The 18,376-nt window shown below is 43.3% G+C and overlaps 1 non-coding gene across 1 annotated transcript; it reads left to right on the forward strand.

The window, feature by feature from the left end:
• Window positions 1-17,042: 17,042 nt before the first annotated feature.
• On the forward strand, window positions 17,043-17,146 carry LOC130959686 (small nucleolar RNA R71). Its single transcript, XR_009078754.1, has one exon. It is a non-coding gene; the product is annotated as a small nucleolar RNA R71 (small nucleolar RNA).
• The last annotated feature ends 1,230 nt before the right edge of the window (window positions 17,147-18,376 follow it).

The following is an 18,376-nucleotide window of genomic DNA, read 5'->3' on the forward strand; positions in this document are numbered from 1 at the left end:
CATGGTGGGCATATTTTGACAAATTCTGCCGCTTCTCTTTGCAAGGTTGGCCAAAAGAATCCAGCTCGAAGTACCTTTTTGGAAAGAGCTCGTGCCCCGAGATGATTGCCACACATACCACTGTGTACTTCTTCCAAAACATCCTTTGTGTTGGAGGTCAGCACACATTTTAGGAGGGGTGCTGAAATCCCTCTCCTATATAGGATGTTGCCCACTATGGTGTAGTACTGGGCTTCTCGTGCTAGCCTTTTTCCTTCTTTTTATCTGTGGGAAGTGCCTCAGACTTGAGATAGTTAATTATGGGTCTCATCCATTCTTGATCCTGACCTGATATGGTTAGGACCTTTTCTTCCTCCAAGATCGATGGACTTTGTGGTGTTTCTCGGATGAGGCTTCTATTATTGCCCCCTGGTTTGGTGCTGGCTAGTTTTGAAAGTGTATCAGCTCGGGCATTCTATTCCCGAGGTATATGTCGGACCTCATATCCCCCAAACTGTCTGAGCTGTTCTTTGGTCTTGTCCAGATATTTCTTCATGGTGGGATCCTTAGCTTGGAAGCTGCCTTCTATTTGTGAGGTAACTACTTGTGAATCGCTGAAGATAGTAAGCTTTTGAACTCCTATCTCTATAGCCAGCCTCAAACCAGGTAATAGTGCCTCATATTCGACCTGATTGTTTGAAGCAGGGAATTCAAACTTTAGTGATAGCTTGATTTAGGTTCTCTGCTCACTTTCGATAATTACACCTGCGCCACTCCAGTTTTGTTTGAAGAGCCGTCCATGTAGATATTCCATTTTGTAGGAGTTCCCGGGTGTATTTGGCAATAAAGTCGGCCAGATACTGTGACTTGATAGCTGTCCGAGCTTCATATTTAAGGTCGAATTCTGATAACTCGACTACCCATTATAGTATTCTTCCAGCCAGGTCAGTTTTTTGTAGAATGCCTTTTATGGGCTGGTTGGTCTGAACTCGGATAGTGTGAGCTTGAAAGTATGGTCGGAGTCGTCGGGAAGTGAGTATGTGGGCGTAACCAAACTTTTCTATTTTTTGGTAGTTTAATTTAGCCCCTTGTAAAGCCTTGCTGATGAAGTAGATGGGTTGTTGCCCACTTTTATATTCTCTGACTAGTGCTGAGGCTATTGCTTGACTTCCCACTGCGAGGTATAATATGAGTTCTTCACTTTCCCTTGGTCGGGTGAGAATGGGTGGTTGCCCCAAGAATTTTTTGAAATTTTGGAAAGCTTATTCGCATTCCGTTGTCCATTCAAACCTCTTTCCCTTCCTTAATGTTGCGTAAAAAGGGAGGGATCTTATGGCTGATCCGGCTAGAAATCTGGACAGGGCTGCTAGTTTTCTATTGAGCTGTTGCACCTCTTTGTCGCAGGTCAGACTTTTCATGTGGAGTATAGCCTAGCATTTATCTGGGTTCGCCTCGATTCCTCTTTAGGTGAGCATGAAGCCAAAGAATTTGCCAGCTTCTACCGCGAATGTGCACTTTGTGGGATTAAGTTGCATTCTATGCGTTCTTATGGTGTCGAACACTTTGGTGAGGTCGGATAACAACGATTCCTTACATTGTGTTTTTACCAGCATGTCGTCTACACAAACCTCCATTAGCTTTCCGATGTGGTGGGCAAAGACTTTGTTCATCAATCTTTGGTATGTAGCTCCTGCATTTTTGAGTCCAAATGGCATGACTATGTAGCAATAATTTGCTTTTGGGGTTAGGAACGAGGTCTTCTCTTTATCGGGCAGGTACTTTGGGATTTGGTTGTATCCCGAATTAGCATCCATGAAGGAGAGGTGCTTGTTTCCGGAAGAAGCGTCCACTAGAGCGTCTATATTCGGGAGCGGGTAGGGATCTTTTGGGCGAGCCTTATTGAGGTCGGTGTAGTCGGTACACATTCTCTACTTGGCATTTGACTTTTTTACTAAGACAACGTTGGCTAGCCATAACGGGTTCTTGACCTCCCTTATGAACCCTGCCTACAGCAAGGCTTGCACCTGCTCTTCCATAGCTTGGGACGTTTCTGGACCAAGCTTCTTGCGCTTTTGTTGTACGGGTTGAGATCCAGGGTATACCGCCAGTTTGTGGCACATTAGTTTGGGATCTATACCGGGCATGTCTGCGGCCTTCCATGCAAAGAGATCGGCATTATCCTTTAGTAACAGTATCAGTGGCCCTTTTAAGTCTCCTTTCAAGGTTGCGCCTATATTTGTTGTTTTATCCTGAGCATCCCCGATCTGGACTTCTTCAGTCTCACTTTCAGGTTGCAGACGAAGTTCTTCGCAAACTCGAACTCCCCCGAGTTTAATGGTGTTGATTTCCTCTCCTCTGGGATTGCCTTTAAGGTTCATACTTTCATTGTAATAGTGCTGCACAAGCTTTTGGTCTCCTTTTATCGTGACGATCCCTTCTGAAGTTGGGAATTTCATGCACAGATACGGAGTGAAAACTACTGCGGCGAGCTGATTCAGCGTTGTCCGACCTATAAGGGCGTTATAAGCTGAGCTCACGTTGACTACGATATAGTCTGTGTTTAGTGTCCTTGACCGAGATCCTTTTCCAAAGGTTGTATGCAGTGAGATGTATCCTAGCTGTTGAATTGGGATGTCTCCGAGGCCGAACAAGCTATTTAGAAATGCTCTGAGCTCTTTATCCTGCAGGCCGAGTTTATTAAAGGCGAATTTGAACAAGATATCTGCGGAGCTCCCTTGGTCTACCAATGTTCGGTGGAGATTAGCATTGGCGAATATGATGGTAATGACCATGGGATCATCATGCCCCGGGATGATGCCTGTTGCGTCTTCTTGGGTAAAGGTAATAGTAGGGAGGTTTGGTGACCTATCCCCTTCTCCGACATGATATACCTCTTTGAGGTGTGTTTTGTGAGATGATTTAGAGATCCCTTAATGAATCCATATTTGATGATGATTTTTTGTTAGAATTTAATGGATTTCATCACATAAACTTGCACTTATCCCCTTGAATAACATGCTTTTGAACTTTCCTCCCAAATTGTGTTTGATTACGAAAATATGCTCTTTTGTGCTTAGTTTGATCTATTTTTATTCTATTTGCCTTCCATTCGATGCCTTGATGTGTTTGTGAGTGATTTCAGTTATATAAGGTAGGAATGGGTTGGAGAAAATGGAAGAAGAGCTTGCAAAGTGGAGGAAACATGAAGAATCAAAGGAGGTGAGCTCAGAGACGTGTGCGTTCGCACAGCCTCTTGTGCGTCGCACAGGAGCCCAAGCAGAGCACGTGGATCAATTCGAGCACGTCGCACATCCCACCAAGCATCACCTAGTGTGCGTGCACACAGATACTCGTGCGTACGCACAGGAGGGAATTTTCGCAGAGTGTGCGGACGCACACGCCTGTTCATCCGCACAGGTGTCCGCACATGACTTCATTAGAAAGGCATGTGACTCGTGATTTGGGGGCTTTGGAGGCCCATTTCTGAAGTCTTCTAGCTCATATTGGAGGGGAAATGAAGGAAATAATATAGCATAGCATTAGTATAGTTTTAAGAGTAGAATAGAAGGTTTTTAGTTTTAGTTTTCTCTAAGTTTTTCTCATCTTCTCTATTAGGGTTTCATTAGGGTTTTACATTCCAAGTGCCATTTCCATTTTTGATCATTGGATTTTTCTAATCTCATTGTAAGTATTCTCTTGTTATTACTCTTTATAGTTACATTGTCTTTACTATTTCTTCTCATTCAAGTTATAGTTCAATTTTGCTTCTCTTTTGCAATTTCACTTTCTTGTTGATGAGTTTGATGTTTGGTGTTTGTTCTATGCTTTTTTATGCTATTCTTGTTGATTGAGATCAATTGTTGCGTTTAATTTCAAGTCTTTTCTTATTTTTCTCATGTTTAAGCTTTTTGCCCACCAAGTGTTTGACAAAATGTCAAACATGGTTTTAGGCTAAATTCTTGTCTCTTGACTTGGGTAAAGTGAGTACTTGGGTACCTAGAGTTGGAATGTCCAACATTTAGTGTCAATCCTTGGGTTGTTAATTGTTCTTGTTCCCACTAATGCTAATTTGTTGCTTAGGCAATTAGCAAGCAATTTAGGATTTGTGGGTTAAGAACACTTATGCTCATTTAACTTACCTTCCGATGTGAGGGTTGATCAAGTGAGACTAATCCATCATAATTGTCATAGTTGTGGTTCCAACAAGGAAAGGACCCTTAGCTCACTCTAAGCCAAGACCTCTTTTTATGTTTTCAATCCTTTATACATTGCTATGTTAATCTCTTTTATACTTTACTTGTTTATATTACATAGTAGGTTCTTTAATTTCTTCATTAGTTCAATAATTACAATTTTGCATATTCTTTTATTGCTTTATATGTTCATTTCTTCATTGACAACCCCTTGATCACTACAACCAGAATTTGCACACTCATTGGCCCTTAAGTGATTCCTTGGGAGATGACTCGGGAGTCAATTACTCTCGATTTTAAATTGGTTTTGAGTTGACACACATCTTGTGAATTTCCAAATTGGTCGGCGATCGATTATTGGGTTTGAGTCTATACTTGCATCGTTAATCCTATTTTGAGAAATCCCAATTCGTACAATTGGGCTCCTTCATCCCTCCTCCTGCGAATCCCCATATATCATATGAACATGTCTCTCAAGGGTGTGAGGTGGGCGTTCAACTCGTCCGACCTCTTCATCCCTTCTTCTTTTTCTCGGTTCATCTACTTTATTGGCTAAGTATCGATCTAGTTGCCCTTCTCTTTCCAATTTCTCTATGACATTCTTTAGGTCGAAACACTTGTTGGTAGAATGTCCATAGATTCGGTGGTATTCGCAATACTCTATCCGACTTTCCCCTCATCTTTTGTGTTTTATTGGGCGAGGTAGTGGGATCTTCTCAGTGTTGCATATTTCTCGGTAAACATCAACAAGAGACACCCGAAGAGGGGTGTAGTTGTGGTATTTTCTACGTTTCTCAGCGGGTTGGTCTCCTTTCTTCTTGGATTCTTTATCCTTGTCCCGAGGTTGGTAGGAGAATTCAGTCTTTGAGCTATCTCGCAATCGGGAGTTCTCCTCCATGTTGATGTATTTTTCAGCCCTTTCTTGAACCTCATTTAGAGATGTTGGGTGTTTTTTGGATATTGAGTGGCTAAAAGGTCCTTCTCGCAGGCCATTGATGAGACCCATGATGGCTGCTTCTGTTAGTAGATTTTGTATATCTAGACATGCCCTGTTGAATCTTTCCATGTAGCTGCGGAGGCTTTCCCGATCTCCTTACTTTATCCCTAACAGGCTAGGGGCATGCTTGGTTTGTCTTTCTGGATGGAGAATCTAGCTAGGAACTTCTTGGCGAGGTCATCGAAGCTTACTGTGGACCTTGGTGGCAAACTGTCGAACCATTTTATTGTCGTCTTGATTAGAGTAGTTGGGAAAGCTTTGCATCGAATGGCGTCCAAGGCGTCAACGAGATACATCCTGCTTCTGAAATTGCTGAGATGATGGCTTGGGTCAGATGTACCGTCGTATGGGGTCATGTCAGGAGCTTTAAAGTCCTTTAGGACTTTAGATTTCATGATCTCTTTGGTTTATGGATCTTGGTTCTTGTGGGAGCTATCTTCGTGACTAGATTGAACAGTTTTAGCTTTGAGATCGGCCTCGAGCTTTAGGAGCTTGTCCTCTAGTTCTCGGCGTCACCTTGTTTCTCTCCGGAGGTCTCTCTCGGCTTTCCGTTGATGCTCGGCCTCTTTTCTGGACTGTTTAAGACGATCCTGTATAGCTTGTAGGGCATCCAGAATTTCTGCATTCGGAGACAGCTTATCTCCTTTAGGTTGAGATACATCCTTAGATGTGTTATCCGTGTTTTTAAGCGGTGTTCTTTCTTCCAAACCTGAGTTGTGATCGTTGTCGAGGTTGTCCGCCATGGTGATGGGATGACTTCCAAGTCCCCAGCAACGTCGCCAATGTTTTGAGGGTCACCTAAAACTGAAGGTCGATCTTGGATGAGATCTGCTATTGTGGTCGGAGCTGTCGTGTCTGGCTTGTTGAACTTGGTGGTGTTGCTGATCCTTGATCACCGGAGGGTGGTGGTACCCGTAAGAGACCCCGATGCTTAAGTTAGCACGTGCTTTAGGCAGGTTTTTTGTAGAATCAGAGTATGAGTTATACCTGGGTGTTCCAGTGTATTTATAGTAGTGCGGGGTATCCTTTAAGATAAGTTAGTTATCTTATCTTGTCTTTTAGGGGAACCGCCTTATCTTTAAGGCTTAGCCGCCTTTAGAGTGGGCTGCGTTTCTTCGTTTGGGCCTGCTTGGGCCTCTATGGCGATTTGGCCGAACTCTTTAAGAAGTGGTCGGTGACGATTCAACCTGAAGAGGTCGGTCGCTCGTGTCTTCAGTCAGTCCGGGTCGCATAGCTCGACCCAGGGTATGAACAATTAGGTTTTAAGGAGTGCTTTATCACTTGATAAATTGGGTTAACTAAGCCAAGATTATCAACCAAAAGTATATTGTCAAGAGCAACCTTACTACAAAGCATTTAGTAACCCAAAGAGGTACTGGGCATCAATGTCTCAAGGACTTGATTACAAGCCAAGTGCGTATGGTGTGTATATGTTGAGGAGAGGCTTGAGTTAGTAAGTCTGAGGGGTGCTTCAACACGTAACACCTTGAGCCAACTAAGTCGGGAGTGTTGACTGAAAGCTTACCATAAAGAGTTGCCTCAAAACAAAACACTAAGCTTCAATAAAAAGAATAAGCCTCTAGCAAGAAAAAGAAAAGTAATAAGTTCAAGCCAACGATCAAAGAATAAAAAGGTTTCATAGAAGCACCAAAATCAGCATTTAAGGGAATGTTGTAACCTTGAAACCAATAGGTTGATGAACTACAAAGATATCACGCATAAAACCCCATGAACCAGGATTGAATGTTGTTCATACCTTGAACTGAGCTATACGGTCCGGGGTGGACGGAGATAAAGTGACCGACCTCTCGCCAGGTTGGTCATCGCCGACCTCTTCCAAAAGAGCTCGGCCAAATTGCCATAGAGGCCCAAGTAGGCCCAAATAGAAGGACACGGCCCACTCTAAAAGGCGGCTGGCCTAAAAGATAGGTGACCTTGCCCAAAGATAAGATAAGATAAACTAACTTATCTCAAAGAAGGGTCACTCCATACTACTATAAATACACTGGAGCAACCAGGTATAATTCATACGCTGATTCTACATAAAAAACCTGCCTAAAGCACATGCTAACTTAAGCATCGGAGTCTCTTGCAGGTACCACCACCCTCCGGTGATCAAGGATCAGCAGCACCACTAAAACCAGCAAGTCAGACACTACAGCTCTGACCCCGTCAGAAGATCTCATCCGAGATCGGCCTTCAGTTTCAGGTAAACCTCGAAACATTGCCGCCGTTGCCGGGGAACCTGGAAGTCATCACACCATCATGGCAGACAACCCTGACAACGATCATAACTCTGGTCTGGAAGACAGAATGCCGCTTAAGAACACGGATGCCACATCAAAGGACACACCTCAATCTAATGGAGACAAGCAAACCCCAAACACGGAAATCTTAGATGCCATCCGTGAACAGTAGGATCGCCTTAAACAGCTTGAAACAAGAGGCCGAACATCAGCGAGAGGCCGAAAGGGACCTTTGAAGGGAAACAAGAAAGCACCGAGAGCTAGAAGACAAGATCCTTAAGCTCGAAGCCGACCTCAAAACAAAGACCACTCGATCCAATCGCGAAGATAGCCCTCATGAGGACCAGGACCCGTTCACAAAGGAAATCTTTAAAGCTAAAGTCCAGAAGAACTTCAAAGCCCCTGACATGACCCCGTATGACGGTACGTCAAATCCAAGCCATCATCTCAGCAATTTTAGAAGTCGAATGTATCTCAGGGATGCCTCAGATGCAACTCGTTGCAAAGCCTTCCCAACTACCTTGACAAAGAAGGCATTGAAGTGGTTTGACAGCTTGCCACCAAGGTTGATCGCAAGCTTCGATGACCTTGCCAAAAAGTTCCTAGCTAGGTTTTCCATCTAGAAGGATAAGGCCAAGCACGCTCCAAGCCTACTACAGATTAAGCAAGGAGATCGGTTCCTCGCCAACACAAGGGACGAGCCAAAAAGGAGAAGAAGGGATGAAGAGGGAGGACGAGCTGAACGTCCCCCTCACACCTCTGAAAGACACGTTCACATGATCAATGGAGGATATGCAGGTGGAGGGATCTCCAAGTCATCTCGTAAAAGACATCTCAAGGAGGTGTATCACGTCGGAAACAATGATAAGTCGTCCGACCTCCCCACTATTACCATCACTCAAGAAGACGTCGTGGGCATTATCTCTGGACATGACGATCTTGTGGTCATTACAATCATATTAGCTAATGCCAACCTCCATCATCTCTACTTTGGGCTCCTCTGGCGATTTGGCCGAACTCTTGGAGAAGAGGTCGGTGTAACCCAACCTGAAGAGGTCAGTCACTTGTGTCTTTAGTCTGCCCGTAGGCGAGTCAGAAGGGTGATTCTCCTATGGTAGAGTGTGGAGTTGTCCGATATGCCCATATGACTTGTAGAAGTCTTCGGCCCAAGCTCTATTTGCGTCCTGTAGTCTCCATTTTAACCCGGCTAGTATGACTTTGTTGGCAGCTTATGCCTATCCATTGGCTTGTGGGTGTTCTACGGATGTGAATTGGTGCTTTATTTTCAAGACGGATACCAAGTTTCTGAAGCCTGTGTCAGTGAATTGGGTGCCGTTATCTGTTGTGATGGAGTAAAGGACCCTGAACCTTGTAATAATGTTCCTGTACAAGAATTTCTGGCTTCTTTGAGCGGTGGCGTTAGCTAGGAGATCTGCCTCGATCCATTTTGTGAAATAGTCTACCCCTACAATGAGGAATTTGACTTGTCCCGAACCCTGGAAAAAGGGTCCAAGGAGGTCGAGCCCCTATTTTATGAACGGCCAGGGCGACGTCACACGGATGAGCTCTTCTAGTGGAGCGATGTGGAAGTTGGCATGCTTCTGACATGGTGGGCATGTCTTGACGAACTCTATCGCTTCTTTTTGTAAGATCGGCCAGAAGAATCCAACTCGGGGTACTTTTTTTGTGAGAGCTCATGCCCCGAGATGGTTGCCACACATACCACTGTGTATTTCTTTCAGAACTTCCTTTGTGTTAGAGGTCGGCACACATTTTAGGAGGGGTGTCGAAATCCCTCTCCTATATAGGATGTTGCCTACTATGGTGTAGTACTATGCATCTTGTATTAGCCTCTTTGCCTCATTTTTGTCTGTGGGGAGTGTTTTTGACTTGAGGTAGTTGATTATGGGGGTCGTCCACCCTTCATCCTGACCTGATATGGTTAGGACTTTTTCCTCCTTAGAGATTGATAGGTTTTGCAGTATTTCTTGAATGAGGCTTCTGTTGTTGCCCTCTGGTTTGGTGCTGGCTAGTTTTGAGAGTGCATCCGCTCGGGCATTCTGTTCCCGAGGTATATGTTGAACCTCATATTCCCCGATCTGTCTACGCTGTTCTCTATTTTTGTCCAGATACTTCTTCATGGTAGGGTCCTTAGCTTGGTAGCTCCCTTCTATTTGTGAGGTAATTACTTGTGAATCGCTAAAGATAGTAAGCTTTTGAACTCCAACCTCTTTAGCCAGCCTCAAACTAGCTAGTAATGCCTCGTATTCAGCCTAATTATTTAAAGCAGGGAACTCGAACTTTAGGGAGAATTCGATTTGGGTTCCCTGATCACTTTCGATTATCACACCCATGCCACTTCCGATTTTGTTTGAGGAGTCGTCCACATAGAGATTCCATTTTGTAGGAATTCATGGGGTGTCCATGTACTCGGCAATAAAGTCGGCCAGATACTGTGTGCTCGCACTCTGTTGTCCACTCAAACCTCTTTCCCTTCCTTAATGTGGCATAAAAGGGGAGAGATCTTATGGCTGACCCGGCAAGAAACCTGGACAGGGCTGCCAGTCTTCCGTTGAGCTGTTGCACCTCTTTGACGCAGGTCAGACTTTTCATGTTGAGTATGGCCTAAAACTTATCTGGGTTTGCCTCAATTCCTCTTTGTGTGAGCATGAAGCCCAAGAATTTGCCAGATTCGACCGCGAAGGTGCATTTTACGGGATTAAGTCGCATGCCATACTTTCTGATGGTGTCGAACACTTTGGTGAGGTCGGACAACAATGATTCCTCACTTTGTATTTTTACGAGCATGTTGTCTATGTAAACCTCCATTAGCTTCCCAATATGGTCTGCAAAGACTTTGTTCGTCAGTCTTTGGTATGTAGCTCTTGCGTTTTTGAGCTCGAATGGCATGACGATATAGCAGTAATTTGCCTTTGGGGTTATGAAAGAGGTCTTTTTTTGGTCGTGTGGATACATCGGGATTTGGTTGTATCCTGAATAAGCATTCATGAGGGAGAGGTATTTGTACTCGGAAGCAGAATTCACTAGAGTATCTATACTTGGGTGTGGGTAGGGATGTTTTGGACAGGCTTTATTGAGATTGGTGTAATCGGTGCATATCCGCCACTTTCTATTTGACTGTTTTACCAAGACAACGTTGGCTAGCCATAATGAGTACTTGACCTCTCTTATGAATCCTGCCTCCAATAAGACTTGTACCTGCTCTTCCACAGCTTGGGACCTTTCCTGTCTGAGCTTCCTATGCCTCTGCAGCACTGGCCGAGATCCTGGGTATACCGCCAGTTTGTGGCACATTAGTTTGGGATTTATGCCTGGCATGTATGCAGCCCTCCATGTAAAGAGGTCGGTATTATCCTTTAGGAACTGTATCAGAAGTTCCTTTAAGTCTCCCTTTAAAGTTGCCTCGATATTTGTTGACTTATCCTGGGCATCGCCGATCTGAACTTCTTCAGTTTTGCCTTCAGGTTGTGGACGAAGTTCCTCGCGAACTCGAACTTCCCAGAGTTTGATAGTGTTGATTTCTTCTCCTTTGGGGTTTCCTTTAAGATTCATACTTTCATTGTAACAGCGTCGTGTAATCTTTTGGTCACCTTTTATAGTGGCGAACCCTTTTGGAGTTGGGAATTTCATACAAAGGTGCGGGGTGGAGACCACTGTGGTGAGCTAATTCAGTGTTGTCCAACCTATTAGGGCGTTGTAAGCTGAGCTCACGTCGACTACGATGTAGTCTATGTTGAGTGTCCTTGATTGGGTTCCCTTTCCAAAGGTCGTGTGTAGTGAGATATATCCAAGTGGTTGGATTGGAGTGTCTCCCAGTCCGAACAAGCTGTTCGGATACGCTCTGAGCTCTTTATCTTGTAGGCCGAGTTTGTCGAAGGCGGATTTAAAAAGATGTCCACAGAGCTTCCTTGGTCTACCAATGATCGGTGGAGATTAGCATTGGCCAATATGATAGTAATCACCATGGGATCATCATGTCCCGGGATGATGCCTGTTGCGTCTTCTTGGGTAAAGGTAATAGTGGGGAGGTCGGATGACCTCTCTTCTTCCCCGACGTCAATACTTCTTTAAGGTGCCTTTTACGAGATGATTTTGAGATCCCTCCTCCTGTGAATCCTCCATTTATCATATGAACATGGCTCTCAGGAGTGTGAGGTTGTCTTTCAACTCGTCTGACCTCTTCGTCCCTTCTTCTTTTTCTTGGTTTGACTGTTTTGTTGGCTAAGTACCGATCTAGTCGCCCTTCTCTTGCTAATTTCTCTATGACATTTTTTAGGTCAAAGCACTCGTTAGTAGAATGTCCATAAATTTGGTGGTACTCGCAGTACTCTGTCTGACTTCTTCCCCCTTTTTTGCTTTTGATTGGACGAGGTGGTGGAATCTTCTCAGTGTTGCATATTTCTCGGTAAACATCCACAAGGGACACCCGGAGAGGTATGTAATTGTGGTATTTTCTAGGCTTCTCACTAGATTGATCTTCTTTTTTCTTGGACTCTTTATCCTTGTCCCTAGATGGGTAGGAGAATCCAGGTTTTGAGGTCTCTCCTAGTCTTGAGTTCTCCTCCATGTTAATGTATTTCTCTGCCCGTTCCTGTACCTCATTTAAAGATATGGGATGCTTTTTTGATATCGAGTGGCTAAAAGGTCCTTCTCGCAGGCCATTGATGAGACCCATGATGGTTGCTTCTGTTGGCAAACTTTGTATGTCCAGACACGCTTTGTTGAATATTTCCATGTAGTTGCGAAGATTCTCTCGATCTCCCTCCTTGATCCCTAATCGGCTTGGGCCGTGCTTGGCTTTGTCCTTCTACATGGAAAATCTGGCAAGAAATTTTTTGGCAAAGTCGTCAAAACTTGAAATGGATCTAGGAGGCAAACTATCGAACCATTTAATTACTATCTTTGTTAGTGTAGTCGGGAAGACTTTGCATCGAATAGCGTCCGAGGCGTCGGTGAGGTACATTCTATTCCTGAAATTATTGAGATGATGGCTTGGATCGAAGATACCGTCGTATGGGGTCATGTCGGGAGCTTTGAAATCATTTGAAACTTTAGCTTTCATGATCTCTTTGATGAAGGGATCTTGGTCCTTGTCGGAGCTGTCATCGTGACTGGATTGAATGGTTTTGGTTTCAAGGTCAGCTTCGAGCTTTAGGAGCTTGTCCTCTAGCTCTCGGCGTCGCCTAGTTTCTCTCTGGTGGTTTCTTTCGGCCTCGCGCTCGTATTCGGCTTCCTGTTCGAGCTGTTAGAGATGATCCTGCTATTCTCGGAGGGCATCTAAAATTTTTGTATTTGGAGAATGCTTGTCTCCGTTTGGTTGAGGTGTATCTTTTGGCGTGATGTCCGCGTTCTTATGCGGTGTTCTGTTTTCAAATCAGAATTATGGTCATTGTCAGGGTTGTCCGCCATGATGATGGAATGACTTCAAGGTTCCTCGACAACGGCGCCAATGTTCTAAGGGTTACCTGAAACTCTAGGTCGATCTCGGATGAGATCTGCGGTGGTGGTCGGCACTGTCGTGTCAAACTTGTTACACTTGGTGGTGTTGTTGATCCTTCATCACCGGAGGGTGGTGGTACCTGCAAGAGACACTGATGCTTAAGTTAGCACATGCTTTAGGTAGGTTTTTAGTAGAATCAGAGTATGAGTTATACCTGGGTGCTCCAATGTATTTATAGTAGTGAGCGTCCTATAAGATAAGTTTAGTTATCTTATCTTATCTTTGAGTAAAGTCATCTTATCTTTAAGGGGAACCGCCTTTATCTTTCTAAGCTTCGGCTGCCTTTAGATTAGGCCGTGTTCCTTCATTTGGGCATGCTTTGGGCTCCTTTGGCGATTTGGCCGAACTCTTGGAGAAGAGGTCGGTGCGCCCCAACCTAAAGAGGTCGGTCACTTGTGTCTTTAATCTACACGGGTCGTACAACTGGACCCACGGTATGAACACTAAGCATAAACTACATCGTAGTCGACATGAGCTCAGCTTACAACGCCCTAATAGGACAGACAATACTGAACCAGCTCACCGCAGTGGTCTCCACTCCATATTTGTGCATGAAGTTCCCAACCTCAGAAGGAATCGCCACCATAAAGGGAGACTGGAAACTCATGCGATGCTGTTACAACAAAAGCCTGAACCTTAACGGTATCCCCGGAGGAAAAGAGGCCAACACTATCGAACTTGGGGGAGTCTGAGCTCGTGAATAGCTTCATCCTCAACCAGAAGAGGAGACTGAAGAAGTTCGGATCGGGGATACTCAAGACAAAGTAACAAATATATGAGCAACCTTAAAAGGAAACCTCAAGGAGCCACTGATACAGTTTCTAAAAGATAATTCTGACCTCTTTGCATGTAAGGCAGCTGTTCATGCCCTAGGTCAAGCTATACGACCCGAGCAGAGCCGACCGACCTCTTCAGGTCCGGAAGTTCCTAACCTCTTCTCAAAGAGCTCAGCCAAATCGCTAGAGAAGCCCAAAGAAGGCCCAAACGAAGGAACCCAGCCCAAATCTAAAAGCAGCTAAAGCCTTGAAAGATAATGGCGGTTCCCCTTAAAGATAAGATGACTTCACCACAGAAAGGTCACTCCACGCTATTATAAATACACTGGAGCACCCAGGTATAACTCATACTCTGATTCTGCTAAAAACCTGCCTAAAGCACGTGCTAACATAAGCATTAGAGTCTCTTGTAGGTACCACCACCCTCCGGTGATGAAGGATCAGCAACGCCACCAAGTCCAACAAGTCGGACACAACAGCTCCGACCAGTACAGAAGATCTCATCCGAGATCGACCTTCAGTTTCAGGTAACCCTCGGAACATTGGCACCGTTGCCGGGGAACCTGGAAGTCATCCCATCATCATGGCAGACAACCTTGACAACGACCACAACTCTAATCTAGAGAATAGGACGCCGCATAAGAACACGAACACCACACCAAAAGATGCATCTCAACCAAATAAAGACAAAAATTCACCAAGTACAGAAATCATAGAGGCACTACAACCTTAACAGAACCGTCTCAAACAACTTGAAAAAGAAGCCGAGCATCAACGGGAAGCCGAGAAGAACCTTCGAAGAGAAACTAGGCGACACCGAGAGTTAGAGGACAAGCTCCTAAAACTTGAAGCCGACCTAAAAACAAAAACTATCCAACCCGGTCAAGATGATAACTCTCACAAAGATCAAGACCCCTTCACCAAAGAAATCATGAAAGCTAAAGTTCCAAAGGATTTTAAATCTCCCGACATGACCCCACACAATGGTACCTCCGATCCAAGCCATCATCTCAGCAACTTCAGAAGCAGAATGTATCTTACCGAAACCTCGGACGCCATTCGTTGCAAAGCCTTCCCAACTACTTTAACAAAGACGGCAATTAAGTGGTTCAATAGTTTGCCTTCTAGATCCATCACAAGCTTTGACGACCTAGCCAAGAAATTCCTTGCCAGATTCTCTATCCAGAGAGACAAAGCCAAACACACCCCGAGCTTATTAGGGATCAAGCAAGGAGATCGGGAGAGCCTTCACAACTACATGGAAAGATTCAACAAAGCATGCCTGGACATAAAAAGCTTACCAACAGAAGCAGCCATCATGGGCCTCATCAATGGCCTACGAGAAGGACCTTTCAGTCACTCCATATCAAAGAAGCACCTAACATCTTTAAATGAAGTGCAAGAACGGACAGAGAAGTATATCAACATGGAAGAAAATTCTCGGCTAGGAGAGACCTCAAAACCTGGATTCTATTACTGCTCCCAGGATAAAGATAAAGAGTCCAAGAAAAAAGAAGATCAACACAGAGAGAAGCCTAAAAAATATCACAATTACACGCCTCTTTGGGTGTCTCTTGTGGAGGTTTACCGAGAAGTATGCCACACCGAGAAGATTCTTCCACCTCGTCCAATCAAAAGCAAAAAATGAGGAGGAAATCAGATAGAATACTGTGAATACCACCGAATCTATGGACATCCTACCAACGAGTGCATTGACTTGAAGAATGTCATAGAAAAATTGGTAAGAGAAGGGAGACTAGATCGGTACTTAGCCATCAAGACGGATGAACACAGAAAAAGAAGAAGGGACGAAGAGGTCGGACGAGCTGACCAGCCACATCACACCCCGGAGAGGCATGTAGAAATTTTAAACGCCAGAATTGCATGTTCATCCTTCAAGCCCTTAACACTATTAAACGCCACATCACCGCCAGGTCTTCCAAGGATGATGCATTCATCCTCCTCCTTCCTAGTATCTAACATTATGAAATCAGCAGGAATGTAAAGGCTTTTAACCTTTACCAACACGTCCTCTACTAATCCATAAGCTTGTCTGCCAATTGTAATGAGAATAAGGCAGGCTGTACCTCAATGATCCCCAGCTTCTCCATTACAGAGAGTGGCACAAGATGTATGCCTGACCCTAGGTCACACAGAGCTTTTTCAAAGGTCATGGTATCTACGGTACATGGTATTAAGAATTTGCCAGGATCTTGTTTCTTTTGAGGTAAAGTTTGTTGAACCCATGTATCTAGTTCACCAAAGAGCAAGGGAAGTTCACCTTCCCAAGTCTCATTACCAAACAATTTGGCATTCAGCTTCATGATAGCTCCTAGATATTGAGCAACTTGCTCTCCAGTTACATCTTCATCCTCTTCAGAGGAAGAATGGTCTTCAGAGCTCATGAATAGCAGAAGGAGATTTAATGGAATCTCTATGGTCTCTATATAAGTCGCAGATTCCTTTGGATCCTCAATAGGGAACTCCTTCCTGCTTGAGAGACATCCCATGAGATCTTCCTCATTGGGCTTCGCGTCTTCTCCCTCCTCCATGCATTCGGCCATATTGATTATATCAATGGCCTTGCACTCTCTTTTTGGATTCTCTTTAGTATTGCTTGGGAGAGTACTAGGAGGAGTTTCAGTGATTTTCTTACTCAGCTGGCCCACTTGTGCCTCCAGATTTCTGATGGAGGACCTTGTTTCATTCATGAAACTTAAAGTGGCCTTAGACAGATCAGAGACTAAATTTGCTAAGTTAGAGGTATTCTATTCATAATTCTCTATCTGTTGCTGAGAAGATGATGGATAAGGCTTGATATTGCTGAGCCTATTTCTTCCACCATTATTAAAGCCTTGTTGAGGCTTTTGTTGATCCTTCCATGAGAAATTTGGATGATTTCTCCATGATGAATTATAGGTGTTTCCATAAGGTTCACCCATGTAATTTACCTTTGCCATTGCAGGATTCTCAGGATCAAAAGCTTCTTCTTCAGAAGATGCCTCTTTAGTACTGTTGGATGCATTTTGCCATCCATTCAGACTTTGAGAAATCATGTTTACTTGCTGAGTCAACATTTTTTTCTGAGCCAATATGGCATTCAGAGCATCAATTTCAAGAACTCCCTTCCTTTGAGGCGTCCCATTATTCAGGGAATTCCTCTCAGAAGTGTACATGAACTGGTTATTTGCAACCATGTCAATAAGTTCTTGAGCTTCTGCAGGCATTTTCTTTAGGTGAATGGATCCACCTGCAGAATGGTCCAGTGACATCTTAGAGAACTCAGATAGACCATAATAAAATATATCTATCATGGTCCATTCTGAAAACATGTCAGAAGGACATCTTTTGGTCATCTACTTGTATCTTTCCCAAGCTTCATAGAGGGATTCACCATCTTTTTGTTTGAAGGTCTGAACATCCACTCTAAGCTTGCTCAGCTTTTGAGGAAGAAAGAACTTAGCCAAGAAGGCTGTGACCAGCTTATCCCAGGAGTCTAGGCTATCTTTAGGTTGAGAGTCCAACCATGCTCTAGCTCTGTCTCTTACAGCAAAAGGGAAAAGCATGAGCCTGTAGACTTCAGGATCTACTCCATTAATCTTAACAGTCTCACAGATCTGCAAGAACTCAGTCATGAACTGATAGGGATCTTCTGATGGAACTCCATGAAACTTGCAGTTCTGTTGCATTAGAGCAACTAATTGAGGTTTCAGCTCAAAATTATTTCCTCCAATGGCAGGAATTGAGATGCTTCTTCCATCAAACTTAGAAGTAGGTGTAGTATAATCACCAAGCATCCTCCTTGCATTATTGTTGTTAGGTTCAACTGCCATCTCCTTCTCTTGTTCAAAAATTTCAGTAAGGTTGTCTATGGATTGTTGTAATTTGGCTTCACTTAGTTTTCTCTTCAGAGTCCTTTCAGGTTCAGGGTCAGCTTCAACAAGAATGCCTTTTTCCTTGTTTCTGCTCATATGAAATAGAAGAGAACAAGAGAAGAAGAGAAGAGGAATCCTCTATGTCACAGTAAAGAGGTTCCTTATTGTTAGTAGAAGAAGAAAGGGAATTAAGAAAGGGGAATCCAAATAGAAGGGTGAGGATATGGGTAGTGATTTGAGATGAAGAGAGTTGAAGAGAAGTGTTAGTAAATTAAATAAATAAATAGAAGAAGAGGAGAGGGAAAGGATTTCGAAAATAATTTTTGAAAAGGAGTTAATAATTTTCGAGAATTAAGATAAGAAATAAAATTAAAATTAAAAATTGAAACAATTAATTAATTTAAGAATAATTTTGAAAAAGGGGGAGATATTTTCGAAAATTAGAGAGGGAGAAGTAGTTAAGTTGTTTTGAAAAAGATAAGAAACAAACAAAAAGTTAGTTAGTTAATTGAAAAATTTTTGAAAATCAAATTTGAAAAGATAAGATAAGAAGATAAGATAAGATATTTTGAAATCAAAATTTTTTTTTTGAAAAAGATATGATATAAAAGATATGATTAAAAAGATTTAATTTTTGAAATTAAAATTGATTACTTGACTAACAAGAAACTACAAGATATGATTCTAGAATTCAAAGATTGAACCTTTCTTAACAAGAAAGTAACAAACTTCAAATTTTTGAATCAATCACATTAATTGTTAGTAAATTTTCAAAAATTTTGAAATAAA

This window comes from Arachis stenosperma, chromosome 10 (genome assembly GCF_014773155.1).
Source record: "Arachis stenosperma cultivar V10309 chromosome 10, arast.V10309.gnm1.PFL2, whole genome shotgun sequence".
NCBI lineage: Eukaryota > Viridiplantae > Streptophyta > Magnoliopsida > Fabales > Fabaceae > Arachis > Arachis stenosperma.